The 14060-nt window shown below is 31.8% G+C and overlaps 1 long non-coding RNA gene across 1 annotated transcript in view; it reads left to right on the top strand.

Annotated features, from left to right (window-relative positions):
* The first annotated feature begins 749 nt into the window (after positions 1–749).
* Positions 750–14060, top strand: part of LOC129217331 (uncharacterized) — a 37515-nt gene continuing 24204 nt past the window's right edge. Inside the window, exon 1 of the long non-coding RNA XR_008580210.1 lies at positions 750–1064. This is a non-coding gene — a long non-coding RNA (uncharacterized LOC129217331). The remainder of the gene's footprint in view (positions 1065–14060) is intronic.

Here is a 14060-nt window from a genome sequence, read left to right as displayed (position 1 = left end):
CAGGGTAACTTATTCGAGCTCTACAGTTGTGAATACAGCTGATTTCACTGCAGCTACTAAGTATAGTGTCTATACGACTAAGCATGGTTCCTACACCGGGGAGAATAGGGAGTACAATCAATAGCAGTACGGTCGCAGAGGGATGGGGCACGGAAAAAAATCCCTAGTTCAAAACTTTGTTTTTTATTAGTAATTTATCATTTTTATTTTTTATTGCACATGTGTAATTTCAAATTGAAAAGTAGTCCGCTGCAAGAGACACAACATCGATGTTTTCTGAATCGAAATTCAATCGCTAAGAATTGATGGGGGGAAAAGTATAGAGGGAAAGCAGTACGAGTATTACACAAAAAACAAATACCCTTTTAAATAAAATGAACGAAGAACACAAAATGAAGGTAAGTTAAAGAGTCATTGTGAAACAGAGGATTGAAAAAAATATAAACTAAGATCCCGCAAAATTTAATTCTTTTGTATGCACACGTGAGCTTAAAATAGCTAATGAAGTATAAAAAATGATTGAAATTCCTTTCATTCAATACTATTACGTTATACGGTTCTATTCTTAAACAGCCTTGATAAATCAATTCCGCAAAGATAAAAAACTTTTCATTCTTCCTCGCAATGATGACCTTTTTATGGGGAAATAAAACCGTGCGAGACAGTAGAAAGCGATATCGTTTGATATCCGTAAATTATTCCATTTGTACCTTCGCATCAAATGCAGTTTCAGGGCGTCGAATATTTCTGCACGTGTGATTTTCGTAATGACACAGAATAGCCCAATCAACGGGAAGGAGAAAGTGAAAACATAAATTTCGAGCTGTGATGTCATGGGTGATACCAGTTTGAGCCAACCGCGAATTAAGAATCTCAGTAGAAAGGAAAAACCTTGCCTTACCTTTACAACTTCGCTTTCTCCATGCGTTATGAGTTTCCACAATCATTTCGGTTTCGCGCTGTTGTGTTGGCTCGTTAGTTATCCGTCCAGCATGTGTTTTATTTCTAGTTTTTGCTGTGATTCTACGAACAAAATTATTCGTTTGTAAAGATGACTGTTGGAGGTGAGTGAGTTATTGTTTTGATTATTAAATTAATTTTATTGATGAACATACTTAGCATGGTATTTTTATAGCTGGAGATTTGCTTGTTTCGGTTTTCGCGTACTGATTGTGGGTAGCGGTTATGATATAATTTCTTATTCATAAGTATAAACACTTGATTTATTACTTAAAAATACTGGATTTTTTTTGGAAATTTGGCATATTAACATCCTATTATTATCCAGAAACGTTTGTGATTTTTTTAAACATTGAACGAGAAAATTCTAAGCCATTAAAGAAGCAACCGGAATGTAAACAATGTTGTACGTAATTATATATGTATACAAAAAAAAGCAACTCTTAAAATGCTTTTTTTTTTCGATGATTTTTGTATGCATATTTGAAGAGTTTTAACCGGGGGGGGGGGGGGGGGCTATTCTTCACAGCTTTAGAAAATTTCACACTATCTTCAGAAAATTTTACTTGAGTCCACTCGTAACCACGTGACAGTCCACTATCACCAGAAGCTTGATTCGCTCTTGCTTTTGCCAGATTTAAGAACAGTAAATACGGGACAGGCTTCGAGGAGTAAAAGGGGGGTAGGGGTACATTTTTGAGATTGAGGGCAATTACTGGTTATGTATTTTTAAGGGATGATAAACAACCATGTTTTAATAGCTTTCGGAAGATTCATCTTAGTATGTTTATGGGTGAGCACATTTTTAGAGGAACTCTAACTCAAAGAATAAAGCAAGCAATAGACCGAAGTTCAGTAAACAGATCGACGTTGATAGAAACAGGTACTAATTAGTTTTTTTACTTGCGTTCGCTATAAGTTCGACGGTGCAATTGAAAAATTTTCTTATTAAATGTGACTACTTTATCTGAAATAGTAATGCAAGGAATCGTAGAACAAAACTTGGTTTTTAATGCCATACCAGCCAATGGAGAAATCTGAATGAATAAAATAATTTTAATGCACCATTTGCCACTTATCGCCAATGTTCATAGTTTTTTGTGCAACAAATCAATTAAGAACTTCCTTTTTTGTGAAAATTCATCGTATAGATCATCTACTGATACTTGAATTTCAATATGTAACTATTCTACAATAGCTGACAATTAGAAAACTACTTTAACCATTAAAGCCATTGGTCTTAAAATAAAAAGGGAATTTTTATTAGTGAAACCAAACTACTTTTTTTTTCTCATGTAATTCACAGCTGTTTCAAAAACTTTCTGGTATCCCCCATGACATTGTATTTTTCTACCGTCTAGATGTTTTAAGGTTTTATTGACGAACGATTTATAAAACTTATCTTCAAATCTGCTCTCTAGCCGTTTTACCATATGTGTTATAGTATCATACAGTTATCAGCTGCAGTTGTAGATTCATTTTGAAGTTTTTTACTGGCAACTTCAAAAACGGGGGACACATTACTAAGAAAATGGAAAACTAATGGAACCTCATTGGTTTCAAATGTTGTAGCTGTACTTTCTTCACTTAAAAGCAATAATTTTCTGAGAGGCTTAGGGATGGATTCTTCCTTGCTTATAAAATAATTCATCAGAGCAGGCCAAGATTTAATGAGATGATCTACAGCAGGAGCTAAACTTAGCCATTGCGTCGGGATATGCTTTAGCACCTAGCTCTTTAAACTCTAGGTTAGCAAATTCAAAAAACTCCTTCGGCACATTCCGCTTAACTGCAGATTTAGAAATAAATTTTTAAAATAATAGTTTTGACATCAATTTCTACAGCTTTATCATCATGGTCATTGTTAACTATATGAGCTAAACACCCTGACATAAGTAAATTTTTGTTTTGCTCTCTAAGTAGGGTATATGTTGATCGCTTTGTTTCAAAATTAGCGTTGATATTGTCGGTTGGAAATGATGAAACTGACTAAATCCAAGTCTGACTCAATCAATGAGTTAGTTAAGCAGTTTACTATATAGAATCAGCCATCTATGAATTGTTTGCTCTTTAATTTTCTTATTGCTCCTATTGCTTCACATTTTTTTGTTTAACTTTAACTTTTTCCCTTTAAAATAATGCCAAGTTTTGTAAAATATTGTTATTAACTAGAATACGGGACTTTAGCCGTCCCGTATGGAAGTTCCCCGGGACGCGGGACAATTTTTCAAAATACGGGACTGTCCCTTGAAATCCGGGACGTCTGGCAACCCTGCTTGTGAAACCTCATAGGTAAGGTTACCATGCATTCCCATTTGAACGGGACAGTTCAATTTTCAGGTATCCTGCCCCGTTTTTCAGAGTGGGACACATAAAATGTTTCAACTGAAAGTCGTTCGAATGACTTGTTTTCACATTTTCATGTGAAATAATTTGAGTCGTCGCGTAGTTATTACTAAATTATATTCTGTGTTTTCCCCGCCGTAATTTTACCGCCACTTGGAAAAAGGGTATTTTAAAATTTGAATAACTTCTTGTCCCGAACAAGCACGGTTACAAACCGCAGCTCTTAAAGCAATGTTGATTGTAAAAGCAAATTGTATGAAATCGTGGCAAGAGTAATTTAAAATCAGCAACAAATTTTTCAAGCTTTCATCTCTGTGATAAATGCAAACTAAAATAACATGCGACTTTGTCCCCCCCCCCCGTTAACGTGCCTAAAATTGCTAAATGTCCCGTCTGGGAGAAAAAGAATAAAAGGTCACTTTACTTTAAAAAGATATAAGAAACTTGTAGAAATTTGGTTGTATTTCAAGTGAATATTTAGCTCATTTATGAGCAATTTATTATTAGTTTACAGAAAAAGTTATTTAAAAAAAATGCGTCGTCATACACATTTAAATAATTTATTATTAATCTAAGATCAACTTAGTTTTACTTTTACTCAAGAGAGGGGTGGACATTGTAGAAGTCCTGACATAGAAATATTTTTAGATTGACAAAATAACTTGCAACTATTCGTTTTAGCAATTGAAAAATGAAAACTGAACTACTTAAAAAACTGTATTTATCAGTTCAATTGCCTAACAATTATGTCCACCAAATCACCAGAAAAGCCTTGTCCTGACAGGAGGCTTGCAACAGCTATAGATTACATTAGTACATAATGTAATATTTTAACAGAAGAAAGATTTTAATGAATTTAATGTTTAAAAATACGCTAATTAAAATTCAGCTTCAAAGCGTTAAAATAACAAAATTGTGCAAACAATACGAATTTCTCCGACCTAGTGGAAAACTTAAATACCACACGATATCACATTTTTTTTTTTCACGAACAAAGAGTCTTACTGTGCAACTATTTTCGCTACAAGTGCCTAACAAATCATACATTTTTAAAAATTAAAATTAAAATACTATTTTTAATTAGCGAAACTTCAAGGGCCTTCTGGGTGACTAATACGGTTTGAGAATTTTCTTTTTCATGAACAAAGAGTCTTACTAGGCCACTATTTACAATTAGCGATTTAAAATATCCGTGAATAAAAATTTGAAAAAAAAAAGGTGTTTTTTTTTTACATATTTGGCGAAACTTCAAGAGCTTGGAGGGGAGTTCAAAAATATTTTGATTTCATAACTTTTTTTTGTAAACATTTGATTCCAAAGCATAACTTTCCCCACCACAGGCATTTTCGATTTTTAAATTTAAGTTAAAATTGATCTCAAATGTGTTCTGAATACTCTCTCCTAAATCACTCTTCCTATCCGATCCCGTGTCATGCGGTGAAAGCTGTATGGTAATCCTGCGGTAAGGAACGGTGAAGAAAAGTAATGAGCGAGAGTTCTTTTTTTTTCTTTTCTTTTCGGACTAGGGCACGGCCAACTAGAGGAAGGTAGCCTAGGCCTGGTAGAGTTGGCCATGACTAGGGGAGGGAAGAATTTGCAATGTTTTTGTTATGCTCGGTGACGTAGCCTAAAGCCCTCGATCCGTCTCTTAAGTGGCGGCACGCTCCAGTGTCCGCCATTTTGTGTCGTTCCGCAACTTTCTCCCTATCTCAACAGTAGAAAAATGCAGAGTTTCGCTCATTGAAAAGTATCTTTTTATCAACGAATGTTAGCAGATTTTTGATCGTAACTTATGTAACTGATAATATACATAAAAAAATGTTGAATTTTACCTTAGTAAAATATTTTTTTTTTATTATTAAACCGAATATTAGTAAAAAGGTGTTTTGAAGAAATTTTCGACTACTTTTAAGAGTAATTTCTTTTTTCCCCCATATAGACCTTCTGAGTTACAAATTACTTGAAGTGTTTTAAATATACGTTTTATCATTAGAAAGTTGGTGTAGTAGAACCAGGGGCGGATACAGAAAAATCTCTCGGAGGGGACCCGGGAAATTGAATAGCACCTCCTCCTTCCCCCTGCCACATACGGTGTTTCATAACAAAGTTTTTATTATTTTATTTTAAAATGTCTTTTTTTAAATTTTTTTAGGATCCCTTAAGCTAATAATCCACTTCTAAGAACATACATATTATGTACCAATATACTTTGAATGTGGACGTAAAACATCTTTAACGTTTCAAGCCAATTAAATACTAAACCATAATAATGTTACCGAAATGCTATACAATTAGCGGTTTTAATTTTAGGAACAATGTCGTAATGATTATAACACGAGGGTAAGGTTATTCAATAAAAAAATACCCATACCTCATTTGATGTTTTAATGTTATTTTATAGTATTTTAACTATAAAATATTATTTAATTAAGAAAATTATAGCTATTAAACATATAAGTTTTACTGAAAAATTCAGGACAATTTCTGCGTGGATTTCAAAGCAGTTGCTGATTGTTCTTAAAGCCATGATACAGTTGAGATAACAATTCATATTACATACCGCCTCCATTAATATCATGGTTTTCTCAAGAAACTACGATATTTCTTTCATTTTACATTTTTTATAAGTTGAAAAAGAAAAAGCTATTTCGCAAATAGCTTTCTGGATCAAAATAATTCTTTTAGACACGTCTACACTTTTTTTGAAGAATGTTAGTTATTGATTCCATCAAAGAAAAATTAATGGACGAATCGCGATATTACGTTCCCTTGAATTCAAAACCAGCGAGTTAAATGTATAAATGTATTCTGCCACTCTAGGACTCCAGTATGACTTCTTTAGCAAACAAAAATGCTATTAAATTATTCAAAATATGCTCTATGTGTGTTTTGTGTTCTGTTTAATTAACTATATAAAAAAACGCTTTGGAGAAGTCAATTAAAAAATTGTGAATAAAATATTTAAATAAATTCATTCTTTTAAATCCACTACTGAGTAGAACAGTAGTGAGCTAAATTAATTATGTCATAAATTATTTGTGGGAAACAGTTTGAACTTATTCATGCAAAGCAGTATCATTTATATTACTAATGTGTGTAGTTTTCTTTCTTTTTTTTTTTACCAACACTTTCTTGTTTCTCATGGCGATTTTACATTAAAAAATGCCTTTCATTTAAACCTGATTTTTAAGGATACTACTAGTTCTTAAAAATTCAACGAACTGATAATAAAATGTAACCAGTTTTAAATCAATGTTAAAAAAATAATAATAATTGAAATATTTGATACCAATAGGAATTCAAATAAAAGAGTGCAGATTACATCTGTGACGAACTGTTATAAATAGTAATAATGAATTTGTAAAATAACAGATACTGGGATAAATCATATATATATATATATATATATCTTATTTATTAAAAAAGTTTTCACATCAAAATAAAAATTAAACGAAAACAGATTTTTTCCGGGAAATTTTTTTTTTTCACGTAATTATATAACTTGGCTTAAGTTACATGTTACTGTAATCTCAAAGAAGCTTAATTTTTTTAATGAATAATTTCATACCTTTAATATCTTAATTTTTACGCGCAAAATAGATAAATAATTAACTTGGCAACTCACTGAAACTCATGGCTATGACACAATTAAAAGCAAAACGACGTGTTCTTAAAATATTTTTGCTACAGTTATTGAGACATTTTGAAACTAACTAAACAATAGAAAATTTATATTAAAAATAAATAAAATAACTAGTTTATTTAAATTTTGGCGGTTTTGTTATTTTGAACTCAGAAAAATCAGTTTTGAAAACAGGGCAAATATTTTACTACTGCTAGCAATTTATTAGGTGCCGTTACATAGTTGAGTTTTACAATATTTGAAGGAACTATTTATGATGATTTTAGTGAATGTCCTTATTATCCCACGAAAATTAACAAACCATCAGACAGTTTCATGAAAAGTAAAAAATATTACAATTTCAACAAGAGTTTCATAAAGTATCTGAAATTGCGCAGCAGTATTCATGAAAACATTTAAAATACATAAATAATCTTTCAATGTACTTCGATGTAGTAATTTTGAACTGTTAGAACATCTTAATGCACTACACCAAGGCATCTTCACATTAAAGATAGCGTTTGATGAAAAATACGAATAGTAAAGAGAAAATATCTAGTATTCCGCACAGTGAAATCACACAGGCAACGACACAAAATGGCGGACTGAACCCACGTGATTGCCCACCTCCAATCGCAGTCGAAAGCGGCGCGCAGTGCATGGATCAAAGTGTGTCGCCACTTAAGAGACGGATCCAGGGCTTTAACGTAGCCAAGGGGTGTGGGGTGGAGATAGGGGGCTCATACCTTCCCTCATGAAGCAACAAAATTGTATGTGTGAACCATGAGCGCACATGCAAGGGCCTTAAATAGATTTTTGGCATTGAATTTCGAAAAATTTCATATGATTCTCCCCCCCCCCAAAGGAAAATTCTTCTCGCACCAACACCGGTTGTGCTTACTACAAACACTTGTGCAATAGAAGTACTGGTGTCGTCCTTGAGTTCATCCTCGATGTGCATTGTGCAATGATGCTAATACCAGTATTGCCCAAACTTTTTGCTCGCGGCCTGCAGTCGCAACTTAAGATGAATCTCGTGGGCCAAAACACATATAAAATGAATTGAAATGTTTTTAGATAATAATGGGGGAAAAATCGACAAGGGAAGAAATTTACTAGAGATGCACCCTGCACCGAATACCATATTTTGCCAAATACCGAATATTCGTCCAAATACTGAATATATAGTTAAAATTTTACTGTAACATTTGAATTTTTATTTTATACCAATTCCAAACAGAAAATGTTTATTTTGTGTCTTTTGTGAAATGCAAATGCACTTCCATTTAACGTCCTAAATTTATGTACATTTAAGATATAATAACTATTTGAAAATAAATAATAAAAAAATGCGACGTTCCAAAAGCAAAAGAAAATCCTCATATATAAATCGCGAATGATCGAGTAACGCTCCTGACGTCACCAACAATAAAACTCACGCCACCGCATGATAGTTTGATAATATTTTTTGTTAATGTTTGACTTGCAGGGAAAGGTTTTATTGTGACAAGGCTGAGCTCGATCCGGTAACTTAACTGTTTTACTGGTAAGACTGTCACTTTAAGGGAAAGAAGAAACGAAATAGCAGTTAACTATGAACGCTGGAGTTTAGGGTTAATCAATTGGAGTTAGGGTTAAAATTTTCAACTATCAAAATATCACCTAACAGACAATTGCTTCGTTCAAATGTAGAAGCAATTTTCACCCGTCATACCTTGTCGAGCGAGTTTCTAGTTAATATAGTAAATGGCTAATTTTGTTTATGTTTATACAGGGTGGCGACAGATCAGGGAGATCAGGGAAAACTCAGGGAACTTTATTAATCAGGGAAAAATCAGGGAAATATCAGGGAATTTTGAAAAAATAACAAAAAATCAGGGAAAATTGATTTTATGAAGAAAAAAAAATTTTTTTTTGCTTTACAAAATTAAATACTCTAATTCTCTACGCATTTTCCGCCAATTATCTGTTCCAAAAAGTAAAATTAATGAGGTGCGATTATACACTGCCGCATATTTGTGCATCTTTTTTCCTCAACGTCAAAGTATTGAATGTTACTTATTAACCACAGGATGAACTTATTAAGATTGCTTCTGCAGGGTTCGTACGCTCCGGGAATTCCGGGAAAACCGGGAATTGTCAGGGAAAATGACACTGTCGAAAATGTCAGGGAAAAGTCAGGGAGTTTTCAAATTTTGTCCTCCAAAAATTTTTTTCCATTTTTTTCCCAAGGAATTAAGTACCATGAGATCTAGTCTTCCTTTTTATTGTGATTTCACGAAAAAAATTGTAAATTTTTATCTAAACTGACTCTGACACTTAAAAACAGCAATGGAAAAACGAACGTTTTTTTTTTCACAACGAAAAATGCGCCAAAAGAGCGAAGATTTTCTTGCATGGAGTCAGTGAGGGGAACGCATTTCTTTCTACTGCCTAAAGTTTTAGATGGGTTGCCACAACATTCTGTTCGTTTCAGGGTTCGTACGCTCCGGGAAAACCCGGAATTATCAGGGAAAATGACATAGTCAAAAATGTCAGGGAATTTTCCAAATGTGTCCCCAAAGTTTTTCTTTTCCCAATTTTTTCCCAGGGAATTTTGTTTTATGAGATCTAATCTTCATTTTTATCGATGTATTAAAAAAAAAATTGTAACAATTTCTTAGCAATGAAAAAAGTGGCGACCCAAAAAAATCTTCAGCAGCCGCCATTTTTGGCTCTCAGTAGTTCCCAAGGGAAAAAAAAATCAAGTGAACAGGAATTTTGCACAAACTCAACAGGAGAGAAGACAATTTACTGCTTCGGAAGCACAACCTGTAGATAGGAGGGTCGATCGGGGAAAATCGTTTTTTTTTTAAATCGGAAAATCATTTTAGCTACGTGTGAAACGTAGTCGCCATCTTTGGTCATTCACAAGATAGAAGTAGATACGATCCTAAAATGCCTAAGTTTCTAAAAACAAAGCAGAATTGGATGTTTTCTTTAATTGAAAACTGATGAAAATAACAAAAAAATTTCTGCAAATTGTTTTTCTATTATTATTATTATTTAAAATAATTTTCTTGAGAAATGAAAAATTTTGTTCTTAAAACAGAAGGATAAGATTATATCTTCACTGGCTTGGACGCAAATGTGATAAAAACTTTTCAATGAATTGTAGTTTCATGAAGATTTATTATTTTTTTATTGTCTTCATGCGACAAATTAAAAAAGTTATTTATTATTTTTGGGCATAGCCGCCATATTTGGTCATTCCCAAGATGGAAGTACACAAGACTTTTTAAGTGCCTAAGTTCCCGAAAACGGCATTGGATGTTAATTGCAATGCAAACTATTGAAAACAACACAAATTGTGCCTTTTTTTTTCCGGATAATTTGTAATTATTTTCTGGAAAAATGCAAAATTTAATCTTCATAACATTTTTTTTGTTTTAATTGATTTAGACTCTTATGTGTTAAATACTGACTATTTTGCTTTTGTTGTAGTTTTTTAAGGATTATTAATTATTTATTACTACTTTTATACTGCAAAGCCAAAAATCTACTTATTATTTTAAATTTTTCACTTTGTCGCCATATTTGATCGTTTGCACAATGGAAGTAGACTTAAACTTCCAGAAACAGAATTGGATGTGAACATTAATGTGAACTATTGAAAATAACATTAAATGTGCAAAAAGTTATGAATTTTTGAAAATTAACTGTTACTTTCTGGAGAAGAAAATTTGAAATTTTAATGTAAGCGTCCTTTAATATGTGAAAAAAAAAAAAAAAAAAAAAAAAAAAAAAAAAAAAAAAGATCATTGGCATTGGCCTATGATTGGCGGATGTTGATTTTTGTTACTATGCATTACATGGTATGCCGATCGATGCAACAAGTTAATCATATTGATACTGAAATTTAGCTTTGCATTTTGCTCAGTATGTTTTGTGTAACCTACTAATAAGAAAATAAAAAGCAGTATTGTAAACCAAAAGCGGATGCTAAAAGGTTGCTGCAGGACTACAGCAAAACGCTATAATATTACGCATGACATCAAAGAAACGCTAAAATATGGTGAAAGTACTCTGTTTTCAACAAATAGTAAAACAAATTAAAACAATTTTGAACAAAATGTTGAAAAAAAACTTAAAATTTTGACAGAGAAAACAAAGGAAAAAAAAATTCCAAGTTTTTTTTTTTTTTAAATCTAAGGGGAGAAGTTTCAGTTCTTCTGCATTGCTACTTTAAACAATTTTAATTATTTTGAAAATATTACTATTTAAACTTAAATTTTGAATGAAGCGAGTAACCTGGAGTTTTCTAAAAAACATTCAGGGAAAACCTGGAAAAGTCAGGGAACTTTTTTTAACCAAAAGTGTATGAACCCTGTTCTGTGTCTGTTAGGTTGTTTATTTTACCTTGCTTGAAATTTCCTTTTACACTTTCAATGCTACGTAAAATAAACAACCATACAGGCAAAGAGGAAGCCTTCATTAATGCCTTAGCTTGTTGCCTTTATTCCATTGTCTCGAAGTAATTAAGTACTGTAATCACGATTTCAAGAAGAAATCTTTGGTGGTTTTTGAATTAATACTATAAAAGCTTAAAAGTTATTACTTCTTTGGGTTTTTTAATTTAATTGCTAAAATAGAACTTTCAATTAAAAAAACTTTGTTTTTTGCCGTTATACTATTTGTTGTCCCTCGCAGATTATAAAGGTTTTCTTTTCTTCAGACTTAAGTAATTTTCTAATTTTATAACCAAGTTGTATTCTTTTATATATTTTGATATTAACTAATTGCTTTTTTTTTCTTGCGTTCAAAGTTGTTTGTTACAAAAGCAATCTAAGATTTTTTTTCGTTACATACTGAAATCATTTGAAATAGAGTTAACTTGTGAACTTAAGTAAATATTTTTATTTTTTTATTGTTTAAAATGCTGTATTCATTCATTAAAACCTATATTCTTGATTAGAGAAAAGCTCCCTATGAATGGATGTCAAATGGTTTCATCTATTTTGCATAAATATGTCAATTAGTTAGATAAGAATAACTACATTACTTCTATTCTTTCACTATTACTTGTTATTCGTGCTACAATTATTATACTGTTTGAAAACTTAGTTCAAAATAATTTCAATTACTTTTAGTTCTATCATAAATACACATATGTTTTTAAGAGTAATTTTAATAGTTTCTTAAATTTCTTATGCTAAGTGGTTTCTGAAAGTAAAGTATTTTTTTTTTTTTTTTTTGAATTTTCTATAATCTTTCCATGTATAAAAATTTAATATACTGTTTTGTTGGTTTTTCTTTCCTTCCAAAAACATTGTCTTTTTTTTTATAACCATTTTATTAAAAAAGTAACATCTTTTTAAAATATATCTTTAGTTCAACAACTTTACACAACTTAAAACGTTTAAAATACTGCATTTAATACAAACATACAATGGATTTCAAGTAGAGCAAAGAAAGAAAAACATTATCATTGGTAACGTAAATCAGGGAAATTTGGTGAACTTAATCAGGGAAATCAGGGAAAAGTCAGGGAACTTTTTTTCACAGTTCCTGTCGCCACCATGTTATATGGAGTTCTGAATAAATTGGTTAGTTTTTTCCTGATACTGATACAAGATTTGACAGCACAACTGATGATCATGTTAAAATGTTACAAATGAAAGAATCTTGTGGAACGTTTAAAATTCCTGCACTGTAATTTACCGTTATTACACTGTCATTACTATAATTAATTTTTTGTCATTGTTTTTCAACAATTTTTTTTAAACTTCATATAATGTAAAATTTCAAAAATTTAACTACTGAAAAAGTTATGCCTTTATAAAATAACTTCTTTAATACTTTCTGAAATAATGATTATTGTTTTGTTTTTTTAGTTGTGTTCAATTTTGAAACAGGTACATACATTTGATTTTTAAAGAGTTACATACATTTGACTGACTTTACATATTTGTGAACACTTAGTATTAATTACTTTTTTTTTCTGGTTCTTGTTTCATACTCAAATGAGTTTGTAACAGCAAGAATAATGTAATGCAATTTTAAGATTTTAGAAAAATTGAAACGCAACAAAATTAAAGAAACATCGCTGTGTTTTCCCTTGCATTAAAACTACTTTGAATATGATAATTAGGGTGTCCCAAGATATAATGGTGAAAAAAAATTTTGTGAAATCGAATACGCATACCCTCCAAATTTTTTCCATTTCACCTCAGAAACATGAAAAAAAAGTTTCATTGCAATAAAATAACGGGAACCCGTGCCGACTTGAGGTCAAAGTTGGACCTGAAATCCTGTACGGCGACTACAGTGGAAAGATTGCTAACTGCATAATTCCTTACTACACGTGACATCAATTTATTTGAAGCAGATATTTACAACAATATTAGACTAAAAGAAACATTACTGCACATATTTTTAATTCAATGTTTGCTTTTTGTAGTCAGGATAGAGCTTCCGCTGCTCTTGAACGCAACGTAACACAGATTGTTTTTGTTCCTCATCAGCTGTTAGCAAACGATGAAAGTCCTGCATCATTGTTACAGCTCTTTCAGCTGCATCGTTTACTGCATTAAGCATTGAGACAGTCTTTTTCACATCAAGGAATGAAATATTATTGACCATACCATAAAAGCGGGATGAATTTTTGTACAGCAGCTTTTGAGATAATTGGGTCCACATTTTTGTACACTTTTATCAAAAAGCATAAATCTTTGTTGGGTGCTTTGACTGTCAAAATACATTGAAGCCATGGTTTCACGTATATTGTCACTACAAACAAGCAGACATCAAACAATGCTTCATTTTCCTTCGTATCTAATTTTAGTTGTGAACTAAATAAAATAGTAATAGTTTTAGGGAGTAAATCACTCGAGCCACCCATCGAGCTTTGTGCATGGCTCCCGGTGGTCTTATTTTCAATTCATTTTTTGTATCTCCACCTAAAAATATGATAGGCTTCCGCTTTTCAGTTCGAATTCTTTGAATTGAATATTTACCTATGGGACATTCATCAATGTTACACCCAAGTGCGTCAATAGTAGCTTCAAGAATAAACACATAATCTCGTATACTTGGACACCTGTCCAATGCAGCAACTAACTTTGGAGTAATAAAATCGCTCCTCATTACATAT

The sequence above is a fragment of the Uloborus diversus genome, chromosome 2, assembly GCF_026930045.1.
Source record: "Uloborus diversus isolate 005 chromosome 2, Udiv.v.3.1, whole genome shotgun sequence".
Classification (NCBI taxonomy): domain Eukaryota; kingdom Metazoa; phylum Arthropoda; class Arachnida; order Araneae; family Uloboridae; genus Uloborus; species Uloborus diversus.
The sequence above is the reverse complement of the archived record's forward strand: the minus strand, read 5'-3'. Positions and strand labels throughout refer to the sequence as shown.